Genomic DNA, 25,254 nt, shown 5'->3' on the forward strand with positions numbered 1-25,254 from the left:
TCACGATGACATGAACACTCTCCTGTCACAGTAAAGCACAGAATGATTTTAAAGCCATCTATTCTGCAAGTATGGGGAAAACAAAGTAATGAGACCACAATATACCCTGGCAAGCTGTTCTCTAATTTGTGTGCTGGCTATACTAAATGATAAATTGTCTGCCTTTGTATCTTATTAATACTGAAGTGCTGTGCTAGGTCATGGTGTACCTGGTCAGGCATTTATCAATCTATCAGCCTGAAGCATTATTAACATCAACAATTTTGTTGCAGGTTTTTAAAAGGACTGAAGGTGGGTTTTTAAAAGATCTTAATGTGTCCTTTTGCATTGTATCACTAAAGAAACCATAAAGCACACACGGTGAGTGCTTCATTTTGTTAATAGAAGACATAATTAACAGAACAAAAATTAGATATGCAGCAATATTATCTTTGTGTTGGTACTATGTTTGTATTGTCTGAATAAAAGGACAGGAAACCAAAACAATATTTGTGAGAGGATGTTAAATATAATGCTGGATATACAAAGAAAGAGCCATTGTATCATGCATAAACAAACACTGCATCTTTTCAAGATACATCTAGAGTACATGTACAGAGAACATTTATTTCTGGTAAAGGTATATCTATCAAATGTTTCCTTAGGTCACAAATTGCAGCACATCACTTCAGAAGATGAAAGCATTTATTCTAAAAATGGAATTTTCTTTTTCCTGTGGCTCCATTAAACATTCAGATATGTATGTGCTTGATTTTAAGCTCAGTTAAGTACCACTGAAATTAGTAAAATCAAGGACTTATCCAGGCTCTCAGTAGAATTAATGTCCTCTATAACCTTTGTATGCGGGGTACACTGAACAATGAAAAGATATTATTTTTCAGTACAGCTTGTGAAACTTCATTTGCAGCCTTCACTCTCAGGCTACAATTTCATGGCTGGCTTAAGCTGCTCTAAACTCATGTTATAGCTGAAAAGCAATGTCTTTCACTCTTGATTATATATTCTCCCTCTGTTATTCAGTGGCATTGATCTGAGCTGATACAGTTGAAAACTAATAAACTTTGTGGGGTTTTGTTTAGATAAATCAGATCCCTCATCTAGGTAAGCATAAAGCATATGGGCACTAATTTATGCAAAAGAAAAGGCCCAGAAACATGTGGCCTGTGATGGTGGTGCAAACAGGATCTTTATCTCCAGGCTATGAAGACTGTTTCAATACCATACTTCAGTCTTAAAATTACACCTTCTGATTCTTCTTCTGTAACACAATGCTGAAAAAAATAAAATTTTAAAGTCTGCTGAGGAGTCCCTTAGAGACTTGGGGGATCAGTGTTTTCACTGAAAACTATTCCCACATTAATGGAATGCTTTCATTATTTATTCGGTAATTTAAAAAAAAACCTATATACTCTATATACATACTCAGTGTTTAAGAGGCATTTGAACAATGCCCTTAACAACATGCTTTAACTTCTGGTCAGCCCTGAAGTGGTCAGGTACTTGATCTAGATGATCACTGTCAGTCCCTTCCAACTGAAATAGTCTATTCTGTTCTGTTCTATACTTGAATTCTAAATGGAAGCACTGTATGAAAGAATGTGAAGAAGAAATTGTACAGAAAGTTGCAAGCAATGCTCTAATAGAGTGACTGGTATGTTTCTCTGTTACTATGGAAGTGAACCAGAGGCTTTACAGATATCCTATACTTAACACCAAATATGGAAGACCTCAGTCATGTCATTCTCAAGTAGGGTACAAAATCATTCAGCTAGGGAATGCAGAAATCACTGTCTGGTTTCCTAAAAGCATTGTACAGTTGTGTACCTTAAACAGTTTAACCTGACAAGATGACACTTGAAAGACTCTATTGACAGCCAAAGTTTAGAGAAATCCAGAAGGAAAACAAACACTCCAAGAAATACATATGCATGTAGATGAAAGCACATGGTTTTTGGAAGAGTCATTTTTAATAATTTCCTAGGTCAACAATAACACAAACCATAAAATTCACATTTTAAAGAGGTATTGCTTGATTGACACCAGCCAAACATACTTGCCCCAGAACTGTCATGCATATGAACAAAATTTCCCTAGGATTCTGCACAGGGTGCTCTCTAGAATGAAGTCTGGGATCTGCAGTGCCTGTCTCTGCTTTGGGATTGGAAACACAACATCACTTGTAAAGAACATTAGTACTGGGTAGGTGTTAAAGGAGATTATGGTAACCTGATATTCAGTAATGGCCTGCCTGCCTTGGACATAAGCATGGAACAGAAGTTCCACAAGAGAAGAAAGGGCAAGTAAGCAGAGAGAAGCCCGTTGTGCTTGGTTAGTACCCAGAGCCAGAATGCAGGAAGGAGCAGTGATAATGGAGGAGATCTTGTATACAGAACCAGTGGGAGTTAGTCAGAATGCAGCTACTGATGGAACACACATTAGCAAAGCATGGGTGTGTCTGCTGAAATTGGTTGCTGAATCTGTGTAAATGAACCAGTAATGTAAGTGATGAATTGACAGAAAAGTTGTTAGGAGAAAGATGACCATGAAATTATCCCAACAAAAGGCATGTAAAACATATACCTTGTACTCTCAGCACTTAGAGAAAATAATCTTTTTTTACAGGAATCTCCAGAGCATGTGTTCCAAAGTTTGAGAACATTGGAACAGAAGTGAAACAAGGGACATAACCTGATGTTATAACTCCAGGGTAACAAGATTTAAGAAGTTCAAAACACTGAGACTAAGAGACAAGGACAAAATCATAAACAGCACCATGAAAATATTTTACTAAGACATTTGTTGATAAGAAAGAACAAGGAAAGAGTTGTTCACTGCACAACCAGAAAATTAGGAGATGGTTGTTAAGTTTAATGTCGGAGGGGTCCAAGAAACTGAGCAAGGGTTATTTGTGATCAAATGACTGATTTGTCCAACAGCTTTAGCAGGGAAGAATGGAGACTGTCCCTCCAAAACACCCAACAACTTAATATTTGAAGCATTCTGCGTGCAGATTGTGTATGAAAGAACTGGGTCCTACCAATCAGAATGATTGGTTTAATTGTAAAACAACTACTTTTCTTCTCAAAACGTTTTTAAAATGTTGCAGGCATACCTGCCTTTTGCGCTTATGCAGAAATATTGAAATGTGTACAAAATCTTATATAAAATATCATATATATAGTCTAAAAAAACCCACCAGGTTGAGCTTTTTAGGGTACTTATACGGAACCAAAATGATCTCCTCCATGAGAAATATACTTAGGCTTGTGCTTTGGATTTGTACAGAAGGAAACTTTTAAGATCATCCAGGAGTTTGATTCAGCTGCCTAACTGCAGGCATCTTCTAACTTTGAGATGTTCTAGGGTATTCTGCCTGTATTTCAGCTGCTGCTTCAAAGAAGCAGAGGTCTGGGCAAGTCCTCTGTCATATCTGCCAGTCCTTTATGGACATCTTGGGTAAACCAGCAAACCTCGCATGAAAAGAGGCACCTATATTTACACAAATGAATCAGACTGCAGGTATCTACTGGTTCACTAAGCAAAATTTTATGTTATAATCATTTAAATCAATAAAGCTGAGAGCGTGATTCAGTTGACCAGCCACTAGTGTTTATTTAGTTCAGCATGAGCTGAATCACTCACCTGGCTTTGTTGACTACATTGGCTATAGCTTCATTGACTACCAGGTGTTGCAGCTGTAGTCATCTATATGAAGACTTCTATATTTAGTCTTGGGGCTCAATTCAGTTGCTTACATATACATGTTTAGTGGTCTTTGATATGCTCCAAGGTATACTGAGATACCTGCCTACTTTGCAAACATGTTAGTTTACATCCAGGCATTCTGCACTCAGCTTTAGTTCTGCTGGTGGTCGAATAAAGCACTCCTTTTTTCTAGCCAGCATGGATAAGATTGTGTCAGGTTTGTTCCCACCACCCTGCACAGTTCTCTAAGAGTTTCCCAAAAGGTCTGGTGCTCTCACACACCTGTTCTCATCCATACTTTCAGGCGTGCAGCACATGCCATGCCATGAGTCCATGAAGTCCATTCTGGCTAGCTGTGAAACATACTTCACACTACTTGGTCATCTGAACACACATGCACAAAACCTGTGCCTCAGAGGCACAGAAGTAGTGTAGAGCACTGCAGACACAGCCCATCCATTCTGAAGAGTGTTACCCTGAGCAATGTGGGTAAGAGCCACTGCACCACATGGCCCTTAGGCCACAGCTTCCCAGACATCTATGGGTTCAAAGAAGCTGGGTTCTCCCAGGTAGGGTTCTCAGGATTTCAGATTGGAATATTCCATGTAAATTCTTCAAAGTCTTTTGTCTGCTTTTTTTTTCTTTTTCTTTTGTGATTTTGGTTGTGGGTTTTTGTTTGGTTTTTTTGTTTTTTTTTTATTTTCTGTAACCTCACTGTCTTTCCACTGTTTGACTTTAAATTGGGGATAATATCACTTTTCTAAAGTGCAGAGAACAGTTATACTCAAGATTACAAGCTATTCCAGTCATGCTGCCAGAAAAAAAATCATGTCAGGAGACTACTTTTCAGTTTTTGTAGGCATTAAAGAAACAGGAGTTTTCAAAAAAGATGTTCAGGAGAACTGCAAAATAATTTGCAGACATCTATTGTGAAATACTAACAAATGTGAAAGAAACTGAGAAGGCAAGTGTAGAGAACTAACTGGAATAGGATTGCCTTTTATATGAAAATGTATTAAAGTCACACAAAAGCCTTCTAAAATACTGTTTTGTATTTAAAATCATACAAGGACTTTTGTTCTACATATCACTGAATCAACAAGGATCTTAATCACAACAGTACATGTTTTTAAAATCTCTGAGGAAAAAAGTTATTAAAGAGTTAAGAAAGAATGTCCATTAAGTTTTAAAAAACAGCAAAGTTTTAACAATGGGAAGAAGAAAAGGGGTTTGAGGAGGAGAAAGAAAGAAAATAATGAAAGACATACTTGGCAAAAACTAGAGGAACCCATAAATTGCTGTCTCTTGTTAATTCCTCCTAAAACACCAACAGCACAGACTCTAAAGACTGACAAAATAAACAGGGTCATGCTGACATTAAGGCAAGCAAAGAATTGCTGCAGCAGACAACAATGAATCATACCTAAGCAAACCACCCATTGCTTTTCAATAGAATGCATTATTAATCGGACACATTGTTTTACAACTGGTACAACCATTGCCAGAAAAAGCCTTCATTTTCTCAGCGCACAACAGGAACATTTCAGCTGTCACTGTTGTCTCTTCATTGCTCTTAACGGTAACTGAAACTGTTGGTGCTTTCACATCTCACCCACATTTCATGTTTATTCACACACTGCACAGAAGCACCCACTCTTTGTTCAGTCATGCTGTACCTGTGTAAAAATCTTAAATGAATGTACAAAGACCATTTTTTAAACTTAAAAGCTACAGCCTGACTGATACTTCTGTAGCTATTAACAGTTCCAACTGCTCAAAACACTTCCTGAAGTGTTCCTTCATCTCTAGTAATTGTCATACTGGCAAAAAACCCTCTGAACCTCTAGGCTGAGTAACATCCATTTGAGTGCTTAGAAACACAGCTCTTAAGAACTCTCAACTGTCTTTGCGCTCATTGTGAAAGACCTCATATGCCAAGCCATGTGATGCAGGACACTGTACAGTACATTGGGTCAGGAGACAAGATGTGGCACAATCTCATACTCAGGGAATAGGCACATTACACTCAGTTGCAAATGTGAACTGAAACTAATTGAACAAATCTTGCATGTGATTTGTGTTAAACCACCACCTACCTCCAGCTTCTAAGACAGTGATGATGCTATTCCACTGCAGACTGTTAAAGATACCTATACAGTTTCCACTGTCATTGATGCATTCTATTTCCCAATAATCTGCCATTTATACATATATGTTCCCAACCCTTATACACTCTTGGTGAGGAATCATGTCCACATGTACCAATGGATGTCTTTTTTTCATACTCATGAATCAGACAGGAATACCTACCTCAGCTTGTAAGCAAAACAAATATACCACAGCACAAATACACGCAGAGCTGCTCTACTACAGCACAACTTTCTATCAGACTTTCTTACTTTAATTAGAGTTTTAATCTCTTTAGTTTACCTTGATTTTATATACATTTATCTTAAGAATTCTATCATCTAGTTGCTTGCTTGATACTAAAGAGTTTAGTGCTGTACATGGAACGCACTAAATGAGAATGCTCACAGCAGCACAGTTTTCAATCTCACTTAAATGAAAACTGTGCCTTCTTAATTTTGAGAAGAAATCTCAAAAATCTCAGAATCTCCAATTTCTCATTCTTCAAATCGTGGACTATGTATCACAATTCCTGAACACTTCAGGGGTTAATAAGAGTAGAGATCAAAATCCAGTGAGATCAACAGGCTTTAGGTCAAACCAGTTTCATGAATGTTTCATATGTTAACCAGAATTTCTGATGATTTTTATTCCTTAAAATATTGTCTGTTCCAGTGAGGATTCAGCATCATATCAAACTTTCTGTGTTACAGAAATTTAAGGTTTCTCCTCTGTAGTGTATTTAGCTAGTTATACAGCCAGCATCTTATTCCTCTGCTTTGCCAGGCTCTCCTAGTTATTAGTCACATGGCTCTGCTAGCAAACAGTACAGATTCTGCAGATTTTTATGCTGAAAATTATTCATATGTAAAAATGTTAACAATACTGGAAAAACAGAAAACACAATGTTGGAGGAACACTGAAACTCTGAAATATCTATGCAAGTGTTGCCTACCTTGGCTGTCAGCTATATTGGATGTACAGAAACAAACTCTCAGTGAGACTCCAAGCAAAGTCAACTTAGATTTTATACAGTATATTAGGCTAAGTGTGGGCCATGTAACCACAGCTATACTGCAGTCTTCCAGGTCTATTCCTCTACTATGAGCTGTACAGATAGGTCCTGCTGAACTGAGAGTCAATACAGAACTATTCTAGTTGATAGTACACTGTGTAAGCCAGCATTGCGGTCTCCATATTAATTTCTCATCCCTCGGATATCTGAGCCCAACCTTACCTTGTATAGCAGGAAGTCATCTGCAGAATAAAAATAAGTAGGCAAAGAATCCAAAGATGCTAAAATGCTTCAATCATGAGCTCACATTAAGTTTTAGACACCCAAGAGGCAGGCAAGATAACAACATACTTTGAATACTCCTCCTTTGAAAATTACTCAAAGACTCCATTGAAAATGTCAATATCAAGCAACTAAGAAGCAAAACCTTATTTTCATCCTTGGAAAGGTGGGTAAGCAGCTAAATTTGCTTTCATTTGCTTCTGGAAGTATATGGAACAGGTTCCAACATCAGAAACAGGATATACATTGGACAACACAAATGCTGACTCCCTCTCCATCCATAATCTGTGGGGCTTCTGGACAATTCTAATGCTAGCTGCCTTTTGGTTAGGCCTGTAAATGCACAGCAGTACAGCAACCACCAGAATCAAGCCCAAAAGCAAATATCTTTACATGTGAGTTCAGAAAGGTTGTGAAACTGGCCTACTCAAAACTTCCTCAGAGTAAATTCTATCAGGTAAATTCTAGCACCAACCTAGCTGTTGGTGCTAGTAACAGTAAAAATGAAGGTTAAGCAGAACTTTGCTCAGCATGCCTCCTCCAGCCCTCCTGAAATATCTTCTTCCCCTTCTGCAGAAGTATGACAAGAAGAGATGACACAGACATGGTCAATTTTATGTAACTCCTAAAAATGGAAGAAGACAAGTTGTCTTGGTTCTGTCGTGCTATGCTGAAATAGCATAGCAACTATATACAATGATGTTAACTTTTGAAAAAAAAAAGAAGAAGTAAAAAAATTTAACAAGCAAGCATTTATTATAAAATGTCATGATTAAGTATAATTTTTGCTCTTTTAGAATCATAAAATCATAGAACAGTTTGGGTTGGAAGGGACCTTCAACTATCATCTAGGCCAACCCCCCCTGCAATGAGCAAAGACATCTTTGACTAGATCAGGTTGACCAGAAGCACACCCAGCCTGGCCTTGAACATCTCCAGGGATGAGGCATCCACCACCTCTCTGGGCAACCTGTGCCAGCTTTTACCACCCTCATTGTAAAGATTTTTTCCCCCATGTCCAGCCTGAATCCCCCCGCTTTTAGTTTTAAACCATTACCCCTCGTCATATTGCAACAGGCCCTGCTAAAATTATTTCCCTGTCTTATAGGTCTCTTTTAAGAACTGAAAGGCTGCTCTAAAGGTCTCCCCGGAGCCTTCTCTTCTCCAGGATGAACAACCCCAGCTCTCACAGACTTTCTTCATAGGAGAGGTGCTCTATCCCGTTGATCATTTTTGTGACCTCTTCTGGACCCTCTCCTACAGGTCCACATCTTTCCTGTACTGAGGACCTCACAGTTGGATGCAGCACTGCAGGTGGGGTCTCACCAGAGCAGAGTAGAGGTGCAGGATCACCTCCCTTTACCTGCTGGCCATGCTCCTTTGTGTGTAGCCCAAGATATGATTGTCCTTCTGGGCTGCAAGCACATATTGCTGACTCATATCCAATCGTATCCAATCCACCAGTACACCCAAGTCCTTCTCCGCTGGGGTACCCTCAATCCCCTCATCCCTCAGCCCATATTGATGCCAGTGGTTGTCCCAACCCAGGTGCAGGATCTGCACTTGTCACTGTTGAACCTCATGAGATTTGCACAGGCCCACCTCTTGAGCCTGTCCAAGTGCCTCTGGATGACATTCCATCCCTTGGGCATGATAGCTGCACCACTCAGCTTCATGTCATCTGTAAACTTGTTGACAGCACACTGAATCCCACTATCTGTGATGTTGATGAAGACATTAAAGAGTACTAGTCCCAGTACGGACCCCTGAGGGATGCTGCTTGTCACCGGTGTCCATCCAGACATTGAGCCATTGACCACTAACTTCTGGATGCAGCCATCCAGCCAATTCCTCATCCATTGAACAGTCTACCCATCAAATCCATATCTCTCCAATTTAGGGAGAAGAAAGTTGTAGGGGATGTTGGTTTATCCTCATAATTTATCAAAAAGCAGTTCTGGACTGAAGTCTGACAGAATGACACTAAATTCTTCAACAAAGTAACAATTCAGTTTGACAGATGTGTGATTTCTGAGATTATGCTGAAAGCAATGTTAAAATCTACCATTTTCCCACATCTCATACTACAGAAAAGAAGCCAGAGAGGAACAATATGCCATTATGGCATTTTTGCCCTGTTTGACATCTTGCTGGTTCAAAGAAAGACAAGAAGGAAGACTAAAAGGATTAACAAGCTTCAGCACTACCTAGTTGACTGGGATGCTTCAGAATAGAAAAGAGGTGACTTAGAGGCATATGCTAGAAGTCTACAAAATCATGACTGGCACATCAAGGGTGCATCAGGACAGACAGTTCACTGTCCAAAAAAGTATAAAAATTAAGACACTCATTTATACTATTTTTAATTCCATTATTTCAGTTGGTTGATAGTGTCTCATATTTTAAAAAAAAACCTGGGCATTGTTCTCACATTTGAGTAATGTACCTGCACATTGTAGATTGTACCTGCAGCAGAAGACAGTCTCTCATGATCAAGAAAGATTTAGCAGAATAGAGTCCATGTGACTAGATGAAAGAATGGAATAGCACTCTAGAATGAACAGAACAAAACGGTATGTCTGAAACACTACAATTGGAAATATTGTACCAATTGACATGTTAGGAACAAGCTTTTATTGAAACAAAATTCTTGCTTTAAAGGGCTGGCACTTCCACATCTGCCAGCATCCATTTGCCCTGTAATTTGTATAAGAGCAAAATCCTTTGCTTACAGGGATGTCTCTTTCACATCTGCCAGCATTCATTTTCCCTGTAATTATACAACCAGTATATTTTACATACACATATCATTCATTCAATAGCAGTAAACATTTCTCATAAAGAGACAGTCTTTTCCCTGGACAGTTGACAAAGGCTCTTTCAGAAAAAATGTATCTTAGCTTTATGGTATAATTTGAAAGCATTAGGAAGATGCACTCAGAACTGTTAGCACAGGATCAGCGGGGAACAAGTTTAGGCTTCTAATTTAAACTTTGAAAATTACATTTTCTTTGATTCCGAGCAGGTCACTTCACCTGCACACCACAGGGCACCTTGGCCCCTCTACTTTGGCCCATATCTCTGATTCTGAGAGGTTCAAGATTATCCTAATTTGCTATAAGACATACTAATGTTATCATCTCAGCTTTTATTTTCTAAACCAATATATAATTTTTCACAATAAAATACATAATTTTACTTACTGAAAACATACTGAAACATTTCCTTGGAAATGTCTTGGATCCCAAAGCACTGTCTATTTTGTAAACACTATTACATGGCTTTCAGGAAATTGCACTGCATCAGAAGTTAACTTTCGAAGAATAAAGAAAAACATTATATTAAAGGCCCAAATAGTAGCTGTATGACAGAACCATATGTGAAGACTTCTAAAGTATTTATCCTATGTAGGGAAACACCTCCATAGGTACTCAGGAAAAATCTTTGTAATTGTTGCTTGCCTGCAAGCTGCCTAAGATTGAGAAAAAAGATTTCTGGCTAAAGTAGACTATGAGTCAAGACCACCAAAGGGCCAGGTCACCTTCAGCTAGAAATATCACTTTTCTTCATTGTCTCCTGTGACAAAAAAATGTGAAGAAGAAGAGGGAGGAATAACTGGTTCACACAATTGCAAACTAGAATCTTTACTAGAATTCTATTATCAAAGACATTCTTTTTCTTCTAACACTCTGACTGGTAACTTCTTTCAGTACTTGATATTACAGGCTTAGAACTAATATATTGTTATCTTTTTTTTCGTCATCTTCTCCATTCAATTAACAGTCTATATACTATACAAATAGCATCTTCCCATTAAGGTGCTTATTCTTTACGTAAGTAGAGCTTTATGAATTTTTTCGTATTGAATAGTTTTTTCACTTTATAAGCAGTCTTGAAGCTTTGCTTCCTTCAAATAAATTCTGCTTATCACTTCCTTAATTTTTTCAGATAACGGTGTCCTAGTATGGAATTAAGAAGCAATTTTTAAGAAATAGCTATCTACCAGTGATGGATAAAAATAAACCAGGTGGGTACGTACAACCTGTACATACACACATATCGACATATATATACACATACAGAGAGCTTTATGTGTCCTGAGGCTAAGACTCAACTATCCGTGCATAATATAGCACTTGTTTATACAGTAGTTTCCATCATCAGCTTACATTCACTTGGTCTACTTGCATGACCTCACAAGATTTTTGCACAAAAGAGAAAGACAAAATATGCCCTTTACACTGTGATGTAACTTTTAGTTATTCCTATTAGTCCCTTTTTCTCTGTATGGCACATTCAACTGTCCTTAGTGGTAGACCCTAGAAATTAGTTTATTGGAAGACTCATACAGATGAAGTCCCTGTCATTAGCATTACTCAATAAGGCAGGTACATTTCACAGCAATCCCATCCATTTATTAGCTACATCCAAACAGGGAATGCTGTTCCTTTGCTACGTCTATATTGTGAAATAAAGCCAAGCCACAGGTCATTCTGTGGCAGGCCCATGCTAGCTTTCTTGGATACATGTAGTGCCCTATGGCTTTGTGGACATAACCATCATGTCTGGTTTGAGACAGAATTTGAATCAATACCAGTGCTGTGTTGCAAGTCATCACAGCGATGCTTTCACAACATGAAACTGAAGGGCTGCAAAAATGTTTTAGTGGGAAAAAGCCTCCTGGGACAATACATGAGGTCCACACATATGGGGAACAGTCCCTGGTACACGTCATTCCCAGCCCAGGCACTGTCTGGAAGGACAAAACGGTTCCAGGAACCACTCTAGTCAGAAGTTCCAGTGTTCAAGCTCACCGCAAGCTGTTTTATTTAGCACTGCAGACTCTGCTTTCAAGTCCATGTGCATCCTGGTCACAGTTCTCTCTTATTCATTCTACTTTCTCTGATTTCTATTCACTGTCTTTTTTAAAAGCATCCTCTCTAAATGTACTTCTCCAAAATAATAGACACACTTCACTTCCACCTACTTCTCCTTTCCAAGAACTGAAATACTCAGCAATGGAACAACTCATACTGACACTTATGTACCATATTATTCATGATGCAGGTAGAGAGCAAATTAATACAGTAGCAAAATACTGTTTTCCTCTTTTTTTCTTTACTTTTCTCTTAATAATTACTGCCACTGTGCTTTGACCTAACAACTTTAAAGCCTGTCTCTTGAGGGAGTAGCTAATTCAGATCACATCACTATGCATGGCCATCCAGTTGCCATATATATTAGTTCTCTTTTTTATAAAGCATTAGACATTAGCTAGCATTTAATTACTAGGTCATTAATTCTACTCCAGAATTAGAGATGGAAATCTACAATGATGTCTGACATCCTTTTACAAAAATCATAATGACTTTTCCTGCAGCTCTTGTAATTCTAATTTGGCTTCTCCAGACTGAATGATGCAAAATGAAGGCCAGTACTTAAAACCAGATTTTAAAAAATCATTTTGACAGAACAAAGATCTACAGCAGATATACAGAAACAAGAGAGAGAGGGGCCAGCCCATTTGAATCTGGAAAAGGCAATTTTTGTGTTTCTAAGAATGTCAGATTTTGACTTCTTTCTTCAAAAGTGAACATTTATGTATGGGCACAAGTAAATGTCAAGAGGGGGAATCCATTCTCCCATAGCAGTTTCCACAGGTTCTGAACAATTTTTTTCAGTAGCTTTTCCAGTTTGTGCAGTGAATACGTCTCCCTCTAGGCTTACCCAAGCTATGCATTTATGCCTCTTACTTTGTTTGGACACAGCTATTCATACATGGACAAGTTAAGCGGGATTACAGCATAACCTAGCTGAAAGAATTATCTGTTGCTTCTTTTTCTAAGTTGATTTTCAGCCAGATCAGTTCCTGAAACTATTTCACCATATAGCCACATGAATGTATATGCCACCTATGCAGATGTGCAGTTGTTGTGGGAATAAGTGGCCAGTAGCAGCAGTTGCCTAAGTGATGATGGCCACAGTCATTAGTGGTATTATACAGCAAATCTATTTCTTACAATATGTTTTAAATAGCAGTGGGCAAAGAAAGACTGTTCATAAATTTGTATAGCAGAAAGTTCTGGATGAATGTCCAGTAGAGATAAATAAAGAAGTAATTCTGAAAACCTCAACAACCTGGAAATCTTTATGACAGAAATTACCTTTTTCTTCTGCTTCCTCAACTTCTGTCTTCTTATCCTTACCTATAAATTATGCATTCATGACACAACAGAACGTGCCTTTGGCTGGCAAACAGCAGTGACCTATTCATTAGCTAAGTCTATTATCTAAGCCACTGCTGAAATATGATACTTGCAGATATGTATCACTCCTGATAAAAATTTACATTCATCTATTTAGCCATAGGATCAGAATTTAACTACAGGATCTCTCTTCTGCAAACTGCCCTTTTGTGTGCACTTGGTCTTTCTTCACTCATTGGAAATGTTCTTTTGTGTAAAGCTAGGGACAGAGATGTTTGCAAAATCAGGATGCAACTACGACAAGAAAAAACACAGGTGTAGAAAGAAAAAGGGCAAAATATTACATGGGGTGCAATACTTTGTTCTCCCTGTTTTTCTAAAAGTAGTGTTATGTTATGCATTATAAAATACATTAACTATGGAATACACAAGCTGTGGTATCAGTGTTCAAGATCCATACTCTGAAAGTGAAAAGCATTTACTTTGGACTCTCAGTGTAGCAATGAAAACTAATACAATCACCTAGCCTCTCTGGGGATCACACAGACATGCTAGTAACTTTGTAGCTCTTCTTTACTAGTTGAAGATACAGGAAGATAAGTAATGGTCAGTCATCTAGAAGCACAAAATATCAGTTTTCTAGTGCAATCACCATCCGTAACAATTATCCCAGCACATCTGTTACTTGTTACTAAGTATAGTGTAGCAACAGTAATACTATGGTACATGCTTTTCTAGTTAAAGTTAACTCACGTTTATATGAAAGGCTGACTTCTTCTCTGCTGCTGCCTATCTTAGGCCAAATGACCTCTCGCATGGCTTGGGCCCCAGACTGGTTTTTCACGACTAAAACTTGCAATATTTGTTCACAAAATTGGGGATTTGAAGAGCTCTGATCTCTAAAAAGAAATCCAAAATACAAGGACCAAACAATACTTTTTGCTTTTGCACACAGGTGATTGATAGAAAATACTCATAATAAACTTCTTACAATATTTTCAGAATAGAGTTTTTAATTGAATTTAGCAAAAAGAAAGAGCTCACAATGGTTATTCTTTCTCCAGCTTACAAAAAGTGTGAATAAGCAATACAGGAGCTCAAATATGTTAAGTATAAGCTTTATTTTGCTCCTGTAACTTTTATTTGTTGATGAGAAAAGAAATCCATCTTGAAAATGATAGCATAACATTTCCAGACATTGAAGTCAATATTTTAAGCATGAATTGTTTCAAATATCAACTCAATTTTTAACTTAAATATACCTCATTACATACAATAAATTAATTAAAATACCCAAACTTCTCTGCAACTATTAAAGAAAGGTGGGGGTTTGGTTTTGTTTCATTTTCTCAGAACAGTTCCCCATAATACGTCAAAGCAGGCAGAAAATGAATTCTTTAAATGGTAAAGTCTCATTACATACACATTATAAAAATACATCTTGGATGTGCAATGTATAATTTATAGGCTTGCCTAATCTGTGTTTTTAGGAACTAACAGATTGTTTTACTGGTTAGTGCAAATGTTATTGATCTGCTTTTTTGCTGAATTAAAAGCACTAGCTTAGGACAACTTGCTTTCTCAGCTTTCCCAATGTTTTCCTGAACAGAGGCCCATTACATGGCAGGGGGCAAAGGACAGGCCTAGATAACACTGTTTAGACATTTCTTTGATGTCCACAGGCATCATCCTCGACAACTGACCACTAGAGACAAAAGAGCACTCTTAGGGTGCTGGAAATCCCAGCCATTCTTCTCACCACCTTTTGATATCCTAAGGCTTCTATACCCTGACCTCTGCACTCTGACATCCTTATTTGAAGGATGGTCAGCCATGTCAAAAATTCTTTCCAAATTTAGCCAATAAACTAAGGATTTCATTTGCTTTTCATAATTGCTTTGTGTCCCAATATACCACTGGGAACACTAAGAAGACTTTATAAAAAGGGCGGAAGGAAAAGGGTCACAAGGAAAAAAATCCATTTTCTGGTTTTGAAACCACTCTCGTTTACTTTCTTTCACAAACCACTCTGTCTAAAGCTTCTTGATAGTACTGCATTTCACACATGTGCCCACAGTATTTCTACCTAATCAGCGCAGAATTCCACTTTTAACATGCAGATGCTGCTTGCTAATGTAATTGCACTCAATAAATGTCCACATTTTAAATGGTGTGAATGCTGAAGTTTAAGGACTGATGTCAATTTCTCCATGTTCATATTTTAAGAAGAAATGTAATTTTAACGTTTCAAAATGTTTTCCTCTCTACACATAGTGTGATTTTTAATTGCATCCTTTTCCCATTGTTTTCCAGAATATTCAGAGAAAACATTTTCCACAAAACTATCAGGGATGACCATGGGTATTTTTAATCAAGCAGTTTCATTTTTCCCCTTTCTGAGGGATTAAAATTGAACTAAATGGTCAAATAGAAATACACATCTAGTCAAGACACTGGGAGTCTTGGCATAGAATCATGAACAACACAATACAGCTTTTAAACAACATTTTCTGCACAGCCTGGCAAATACCCAGAGAAATACCCTTCTCCCATTCATTACTATAGGAAGTCCTGCTGAAAACCCACTCTAGATACAGAAATGAAATAACATACGTAAGTAATAATTCTAACAAGATGAATTTACTGACAATTGATAAGTATGTGCAAACTTGGAGTTCAGCCAAAGCAGTGTCTATATTTCATCTCTTATGCTTTGACAACCATTTTTGTGACACACCACTAAAATACTGTTCTGTGAAGTTCCATTGCTGGGAATGAGGACAAAATCTGGTCCAAAATTTGATAGATTTCACAGTATACACTCTTCAAAACAAACTTTAATTTTAAAAAGTGTTAAACTGTTTTGCATTGATACATTTTTGTTCTACACTGACAATATTCCTCCTGATTTATAGGTCTATGACATATCAGTGATAATGTAACAAATAAAAAAAGCATACATGCCATCATTTGAAAAATAAAACTATTCCTAATTTATAATGCAACCATTGGGAATATAATGCTTGTTTTCAAGCCAATTTTAAATCATTTAATATTTACTCAGCTCAGCCAATATTTATTTAACATAGATGTCTATCAGAAAAGAGCAAAACTGAATTCACACAAGGAATGGTGTGTGATTAGAATGACCATGAATCTTAACCATCTTTAGAAACTCTCTTCTTTGTATTAATTTACTACCATAAAAAATAAGGCATATACCAGCCAAAAGTAGAAAAGAGGGGGAAAAAAGAGGGGAGTTACTTTTGGAATTCAAAAAGTTTTCAGACAAAATGCTGATGATTGATAGCCATACAAGGGCTGTCAGAATCAATCTTATTGGTTTTGGTGGGTTTTGAACTAAACTAGACTCTGAGCATTTTTGCTCAGTGTTTATCTTGTTATTCCAAAAATAAATTGTATGTCTTTAGAAAGAACAGGAGATTTGACCCTGAACCAGTACAGAGCCCTCAGAGCAGCTCCAGCATGATGTAAAACAGTTAAAGCCAAGCCTGGGTAAAAAAAAAAGCTCTCTTGAACCACAAGTCTGTAAATATTTTCATTTAACTGAATCCTGACCATGGATAATATAGACTACGCCCAAACAAACAACATATATATGAACCTAAGGTCATATCTATACAGCAACATGAAAAGACTAAAAATGTCATTGAGGTGAACTCAATTCACATAAGGCCATGGACAAATCTTCCAGTTCTGGAAGTGTCAACTGAAATATTACAATCACTTTTCTAGAGGCTCCGGTGTTGGAAATTATTGCCCTGCCAGTTTTACCCACATCATTGCTCCTGGAAGCAATCCCTGACCCTCTTCAGTTAAAAAAAAAAAAAAAAAAAAGTTGTTAAAACTGTTAAAATAATAGTTCTGCACCACCCCCATTCATTCCAAGCAAAAACCATGCACAGGAGCGGCTCAGCTGGCAGAGTCACCTGTGATAACCTCTGACAAAAGCACAGTAATGAGGTACTAGGGGTAGCAACCTTCTTAGCCAGCACAGTTGCAGCTGGAAGAGGATGTGCAAATAAAGCCTTAGTAAAACCCATTAGATTTTCATGTGCATGCTTTCATACATGGCCCTGAGTACAGGCAAAATGTATGGCTGCAGTTACACCCAATTCTGATGTAGGCAGAAGATGTACCATTGAAAAGATCTGTCATTTGTCAAATTACTTTTCCTCCATTGTGTTAACTTAACATTAGAAGTTGCCAGATTTTCACCATATAACCTAACACACACAACTGTTCAAGCAGTTTCTAATTGGATATATTAAAAGGTGCATCTTGAAAAGAAAATGTATTTCATCCTGGATCCACAGCATGCAATGGAAAAAACAAACAAGAGAGAAACTTTACCTGTAGATTATGACCTCACTTGCAAAGTTTAAGGGGATAATTCCAACACTTAGTAAGATTTAGCTTGAATTCAATTTTCTTTAGAAAATGAACACATTGCCAAGGAAACCAAATTACATGCAAAAACAATGCCACCTAGCAGAGAAAAGATTGTGAAGCAGTATAGCTAGTTTGAAATGGGGACAGCACCATACGTAAGGCTTTGCTTTCTTGCTGCCATTACCTCACATCCAGACTGGCTGGTCAGCATGGCCTTACACCTCTACTGCTAAAAGCATCTGGTGCAGGAAGAGACGCCTGGCCTTTATGTCAAGGGAACTATTTGCGTTCACACTGCAGGATCATGTTCACATCATTTGATGCTTGGCCAAAGGGTCTTTAGGCCTCTGCTGGGCTTTCATGGCCCTAACATACCTTTGTGTGGTCTTTCCCTCAGACAGTTTAATACAATTATTATGCAGGCTGTATTACAGCTTTTATCAGGGTAACATTTTTTGGCATAAAACTAAAAGCATACGACATATGAATGGGAATGCTGCATCACATTACACACAGGGTAAGAGACTTACTTAAATTGTATTAAATTGTATTAAATGTATCCCAAAATCATGGGGGATTAAGAAAGTCATAAGTAATTGTGTCATCCATTTTGCCTAGTGGGAGTAGTCTTTAAATGAAATTAGCTCCAGAACAATGCTTAAATTTTGCCTTGGAGGGAAATCACTGAATTACTGTAAAAGAGAACCCAAGAGAGAAAACCATTCACACAGTGAATATCATCATTGAGCTGGAACCTGGGAGTGAACTGAGAAGCCACATCACCTGCCCCACTTGCTGCACTCTTTTTCATACCAACTAATAAACCCAGTTGCACCCTCAGCTGCCTTTGGTTTCAATGAAATGCTGCCTGCATTACAGGAAGAAAAGTGCTAAAATAAGGATCAGAATGTGCTGGGAAACTTTACTGCATAAAAGAAAACAAGACACACAAGAAAAGACTTATACTAACATCTATAGAAGACTACACACAGTCACTGCCTGAGATTTTACAGGTGTTAATATTTTAATTCATATGAAATTGAAAAAAGGTAAACTGACCTTTTGAGTTTGCAGGGATACTTTAAGGCACAGAAATACTGAAATGTTTTAAAAGCAGTTAAAAGCATACTTGTTATATCTGGAGAATACTAACATTTTCTATGCACTTTAATCACACAAACTGTAGATAAAAACATGTATCTGAGTTGATACATACCAGTACATGGCAGCCCATTAGACAGGTATGCATCCATACAAATAGCATCCATATGGATAGTGATGTTATGCCTTGATTACTCAGATGGGTGGGAGCACAGAATTAATCAGATGAAGGAATAGTCTAGGCAATACAAAACATACATGAATTAAACTGTAAAAATATATAACAGGAGAATAACAGAAAAAAGAATGATCAGTGGTGAAGCCAAAGACAGGTCCATAAAAGACTGACAGATCCATTAACCAAAGAGCCTCATTAACATAGCTGGCTGAACTGGTATGAATATGACCACTTTTTGCACCAGCAAACCCCATGCCTTAATAATCCTAAGGAAAAGAAAACTGACAGTACTTTCTTTCTATTCTGTCACCAGTGCTAAGTACATCTTCCTAGAAAACACCTACACTGCCTGTTTTCCTAGCTGTTCTATTATTTTCCTGTTATTTTCTCCTATTATTTTTCTGAGCAGGAGCCCTTATTCTTTTGTATTAGACCTCTGTATCTGACCATTAAATCGGAAGATGTAGAATTCTCAGCATAAAGATTGCTTGTCAGTTGAATTAATAGTTTGCCTTTTAAAAATCCCCACTTTCACTCTCCTAATCCACTAAGAATTGTACCCAGAATTGTATGAAAATAATTGTATCAAAACTAGATTTGTTGGGGGAGAGGAGCACTGATCCAACCCAAAACTACCAGTCAGATGCCAGCACCTGTAATGAATGGTCAGAGCAATGCAGAGGTCCTTCAGGGGCTCCAGCCAATGAGTTGGCTTTATTTGGAGCTCAGCTCAGATGCCTCTACACAAATGCCCATAGTATGGGAAATAAACAAGAGGAATTAGAGATGTCTATGGGGATTTGATGTTGCTGGAATCACAGAAACACGGTGGGATGGCTCCTATGATTGGAGTGTTGGAATGGAAGTTTTAGGCTCTTTAGGAAAGATAGGCCTGACAGACAGGGAGAGGGAGCAGCTATTTATGTCAGCAATAGGTTGGAGAGTATGGAACTCTGTTTTGGGATGGGTGATGAGCCAACAGAGAGTTTGTGGGTCAGGGTCAAAGGGAGAACATGGGGAACGTTAATGTGGAGATCTGCTACAGGCCACCCAATCGAGAGGACTGTGTAAATGAAGCCCTCCATAGACAGATAGTAGCAGCCTCATGCAAGCCCTTGTCCTAATGTGTGACTTCAAGCACCCCAGTGTCTGTTGGAGACGGTACAGCCCAGTGCAAGCAATCCAGGTGGTTCAATTGTGTGGAAAACAACTTCCTCTTGCAAGTAATAGAGGAGCTGACAAGGAGAGGTGCCATGCTTGACCTCGTGCTCACCAACAGGGAGGGGCTGGTTGGAAATGTGATACTCAAGGGCAGCCTTGGATGCAGCGATCATGAGATGGTTGAATTTGAGATCCTCAGGACTGTGAGAAGAGCGTGCAGCAAGCTCACTGCCCTGGACTTCAAAAGAGCAGACTTTGGCCTCTTCAGGAACCTGCTTTGAAAGGTTCCATGGGATACAGCCGAAGAGGGCAGGGGGGCCCAAGACTGTTGGTTGATATTCAAGGATCACCTGTTACAAGCTCATGAGTGTTGCATCCCAACTAGAAGGAAATAGGGCAAGAAGGCCAGGAGGCCTTCATGGATGGATAAGGAGCTGCTGAGGAAATTTCAAGGGAAAAAGTAGCTTATAAAAGGTGGAAGCAAGGACAGGTGGCCTGGGAAGAATACAGGGACATTGGGAAGCCAGGGATAAGGTCAAGAAAGCTAAAGCCCAGATAGGATTGAGTCTGCCCAGGGATGTCAAAGATAACAGGAAAAGCTTCCATATGTATGTTGCTAAGAAATACAGACTAGCGATAATGTGGGCCCTCTCTGGAAGGAAACAGGAGAACTCACTACCCTGGATCTGGAGAAGGTTGAGGTTCTGAATGACTTCTTTGCCTCAGTCTTCACTGGCAAATGCTCTGACCACCCCACTCAAATCCTCAAAGGCAGATGCAGTGACCGTGAGAATGAAGACCTTAGGCACACTGTAGGAGAGGATTAGGTACGAGATGATCTTAGGAACCTAAATGTGCACAAGTCCATGGGTCCTGATGAGATCCATCCACAGGTCCTGAAGGAGCTGGCGAATGAAGTTGCGAAGCCGCTGGCCATCATATTTGAAAAATCATGGCAGTTGGGTGAAGTTCCCTAGTGTTCTGGGGTGCATCTAGCACAGCATCACCAGATAGTTGAGAGAGGTGATTGTCCCACTCAACACTGCACTGCAGCCCCACCTGGAGTGCTGTGCACGTTTTAGGTGCCTCAATATAAGGACATCAGACTATTACATTGTGTTCAGAGGAAGGTGACCAAGATGGTGAAAGGTCTTAATGGCAAGAGTTAGGAGAAGTGGCTGAGGTCACTAGGTTTGTTCAGCTTGGAGAAGGCTGAAGGGTGCCCTCATGGCATTATACAACTTCCTCAAGGAGACAGAGGAGGGGGTGATGCTGATCTCCTCTCTAGTGACCAGAGACAGGACAGGAGGAAATGGAATGAAGTTGCATCAGGGGAATTTCAGATTGGACATGAGGAAAATGTTCTTCACTGGGTGGGGGATGGTCAGTCACTGAAACAGGCTCCCCAGGGTCACAGCACCAAGCTTGTTAAAGCTCAAGGAGCATCTGGATGATGCTCTCAGTCATACGGTTTGGTTTTATGTAGTCCTGCAAGGAGCAGGGAGTTGGACTCAATGATCCTTATGTGTCCCTTCCAACTTGAGATTCTGATTTTACTATATAGTGTCTTTCCTGTCCCCAGATTTCACGTAAAGAGCTCCCTAAGCAAGAAAGTGCATGGTATGATGGCTCTCCCACAAGGATTACATAAAAAGAAATTGACTTTCAAAGAGTCTGGTATCAATTTCTCCTGATGTCACAGATAAATGCCTGGGAATATACCACAGTAATCTGAACCTGCCACGTATGGCTGTAAAGTGATACCCAGTATTTATTGATGAATTTTGAGGCCTGGTACTAAAACAGTAAAAGTCAGAAGGATCTAACAAGTGATTCAGAACTCAGCTATTCAAAGCTGTCAGTAACTGTGTATTGCCATGCACTCTGACCTGTAGCAATAGTACACAGCATCCTCCTCAGTAGTGAGGACTAAACCAAAAGATTTACCAATATCAAACTCCACAACATAATTTTCCTCGGTGATTTTATGACTCATGCCTAGAACGTAAGGAGGTTGACCTTACTACTCTGAAAGCTGGATACTTACAGTTTCTTTGTTTTTCAATCTGAGCAAGACCTAGACAAGCATTGCTAGACAAAAATAAATTTTCAACTAATTCAAGATTAACTTTCTAAACAATAATTTAAACAGCAAGAGGGAACACATTCCTATACATTTAGATTATATAAGAAGCAGTAAATTACACAGTAATGCATTAGCAATATTAAAACTGTAGCAAGTTCCTGTGAAGCTGCACCCTTGTTTCACAGTGTGAAAGCCTATTTGCCACTAGAGAATGGACTGCAGTATCAAGTGGAAGACCAGAGCTTTCCAAACATCATCTTTCTGATTCTGCACCCACATTTGCTTCACAGAATCTAAGGGGACTTTTCCAGGTCTTTCCAAGCTCTTCTAAATACCAAATATGCACTGCACGCAGTGTTTTGCTCACCTCACTTGGGTAGGCCTGGTCAATATCTCATGGCCCCCACTGTGCTGGGCCATGTATCACACACATGGGATTGGACTAATGCCACTGCCTAGGAAATACTCCTTCTAAATGTTCTTTCAAGCAGGGATCCCACTGTGAGGCAGAGTGCTACAGAGCACGACATCACTGAGATCCCTCTACTGCTTTTCCAGCATCACGCGAACTTCAAAGCAGGAGATATATTATAATGCTGTGCTGTAAGTGTGTAAGATGCTTGTATCATAGCTGGGCAGCTGGATATTGGGTCAAACATCCATCTTGTGCTGAGAAGACAAGACTTAGCTTACCCCCTTTCTTTTAAGGCTGTCTTGCTTCAAGGGCCTTCTAAGCAGCAGAGACATGATCACCACTGATATGAACACTATGCTCTTCGCAGAAAAGATGACAAATGTCAAAAATCTGGGTATAGAGCAAAACAAGGAGGAAAACAACAAAGCATATAGCGCCTATTGGCACTGGTTACAGACCGCCTGATCAAGGAGAACCTGAGGATGAAGCACTCCATAGACAGATAGTAGCAGCCTCACGCTCACAGGCCCTTGTTCTCATGGGTGACTTCAACCACCCTGACATCCGTTGGAAGGACGGTACGGCCCGGCACAAGGAATCCAGGAGGTTCCTCGATTGTGTAGAAGACAACTTCCTTCTGCAAGTAATAGAGAAGCCGACAAGGAGAGGTGCCATGCTTGACCTCGTGTTCACCAACAGGGAAGGGCTCGTTGGAAATGTGATGCTCCAGGGCAGCCTTGGATGCAGCGATCATGAGATGCTCGAATTTGAGATCCTCAGGACAGCGAGAAGAGCGTGCAGCAAGCTCACTACCCTGGACTTCAAAAGAGCAGACTTTGGCGTCTTCAGGAACCTGCTTAGGAAGGTTCCATGGGATACAGCCGAAGAGGGCAGCGGGGCCCAAGACTCTTGGTTGATATTCAAGGATCACCTGCTACAAGCTCAGGAGTGTTGCATCCCAACTAGAAGGAAATAGGGCAAGAAGGCCAGGAGGCCTTCATGGATGGATAAGGAGCTGCTGAGGAAATTTCAAGGGAAAAAGTAGCTTATAAAAGGTGGAAGCAAGGACAGGTGGCCTGGGAAGAATACAGGGATGTTGTCTGAGAAGCTAGGGACCAGGTTAGGAAAGCTAAGGCTCAGTTAGAATTAAACTTAGCTAGAGGTATTAAGGATAACAGGAAGGGATTCTACAGGAACATAGCAAATAAAAAACAGACTAGGGAGAATGTAGGCCCCCTCAAGAAGCTCTCAGGAGAACTGGCTACACAGGATTTGGAGAAGGCTGAGGTTCTCAATGACTTCTTTGCCTCGGTCTTCACTGGCAAAGGCTCTGACCAAACCACCCAAGTCTTGGAAGGTAGATGCAGGGACTGTGAGAATGAAGACCTTGCGCCCACTGTAGGAGAGGGACTGGTTCGAGACCATCTTAAAAATCTGAACGTGCACAAGTCCATGGGACCTGATGAGATCTATCCGCAGCTCCTGAAGGAGCTGGCGAATGAAGTTGCGAAGCCGCTGGCCATCATATTTGAGAAATCATGGCAGTCAGGTGAAGTTCCCAATGACTGGAAAAAGGGAAATATAACCCCCATTTTCAAGAAGGGGAAAATGGATGACCTGGGGAATTACAGACCAGTCAGTCTCACCTCTGTGCCTGGAAAAATCTTGGAGCAGATTCTCCTGGAAGGCATGCTAAGGCACATGAAAAACAACAAGGTGCTTGGTGACAGCCAGCATGGCTTCACTAAGGGGAAATCCTGCCTGACCAATTTGGTGGCCTTCTATGGTGGGGCTACGGAACTGATGGAGAGGGGTAGAGCAGTTGATGTCATCTACCTGGACTTGTGCAAAGCGTTCGACACTGTCCCACACGACATCCTTGTCTCTAAATTGGAGAGACATCAATTTGATGGATGGACCACTCGGTCGATAAAGAACTGGCTGGATGGCTGCATGCAAAGAGTTGTGGTCAATGGCTCAATGTCCAGCTGGAGACCAGTAACGAGTGGTGTCCCTCAGGGATCGGTGTTGGGACCGGTCTTGTTCAACATCTTTGTCGCTGACATGGACAGTGGGATTGAGTGTGCCCTCAGCAAGTTTGCCAATGACACCAAGCTGTGTGGTTCGGTTTATATGTTGGAGAGAAGGAATGCCATCCAGAGGGACCTTGACACGCTTTTGAGGTGGGCTGATGCCAACGTCATGAGGTTTAACCATGCCAAGTGCAAGGTCCTACACCTGGGTCGGAGCAATCCCAGGCACAGCTACAGATTGGGCAAAGAAGAGATTCAAAGCAGCCCTGTGGAGAAGGACTTGGGGGTGCTGGTTGATGAGAAAATGAACATGAGCCAGCTTCAGTGTGCGCTTGCAGCCCAGAAAGCCAACTGTATCCTGGGCTGCATCAAAAGGAGCGTGACCAGCAGGTCGAAGGAGGTGATCCTGCCCCTCTACTCTGCTTTTGTGAGACCTCACTTGGAGTATTGTGTGCAGTTTTTGTTGTCTTCAGCATAAAAAGGACATGGATCGGTTGGAACAAGTCCAGAGAAGGGCCACGAGGATGATCAG

The 25,254-nt window shown here is 39.8% G+C and overlaps 1 protein-coding gene across 3 annotated transcripts in view; it reads right to left on the bottom strand.

The window, feature by feature from the left end:
- Window positions 1-25,254, bottom strand: part of GREB1 (growth regulating estrogen receptor binding 1) — a 95,716-nt gene that overhangs the window by 65,058 nt on the left and 5,404 nt on the right. The gene's annotated exons all lie outside the window — the stretch shown is intronic.

Source organism: Pezoporus occidentalis, unplaced genomic scaffold, assembly GCF_034315485.1.
Source record: "Pezoporus occidentalis ecotype Australia unplaced genomic scaffold, CSIRO_AGI_Poc_V1 ctg185, whole genome shotgun sequence".
In the NCBI taxonomy this organism is placed as follows: domain Eukaryota; kingdom Metazoa; phylum Chordata; class Aves; order Psittaciformes; family Psittacidae; genus Pezoporus; species Pezoporus occidentalis.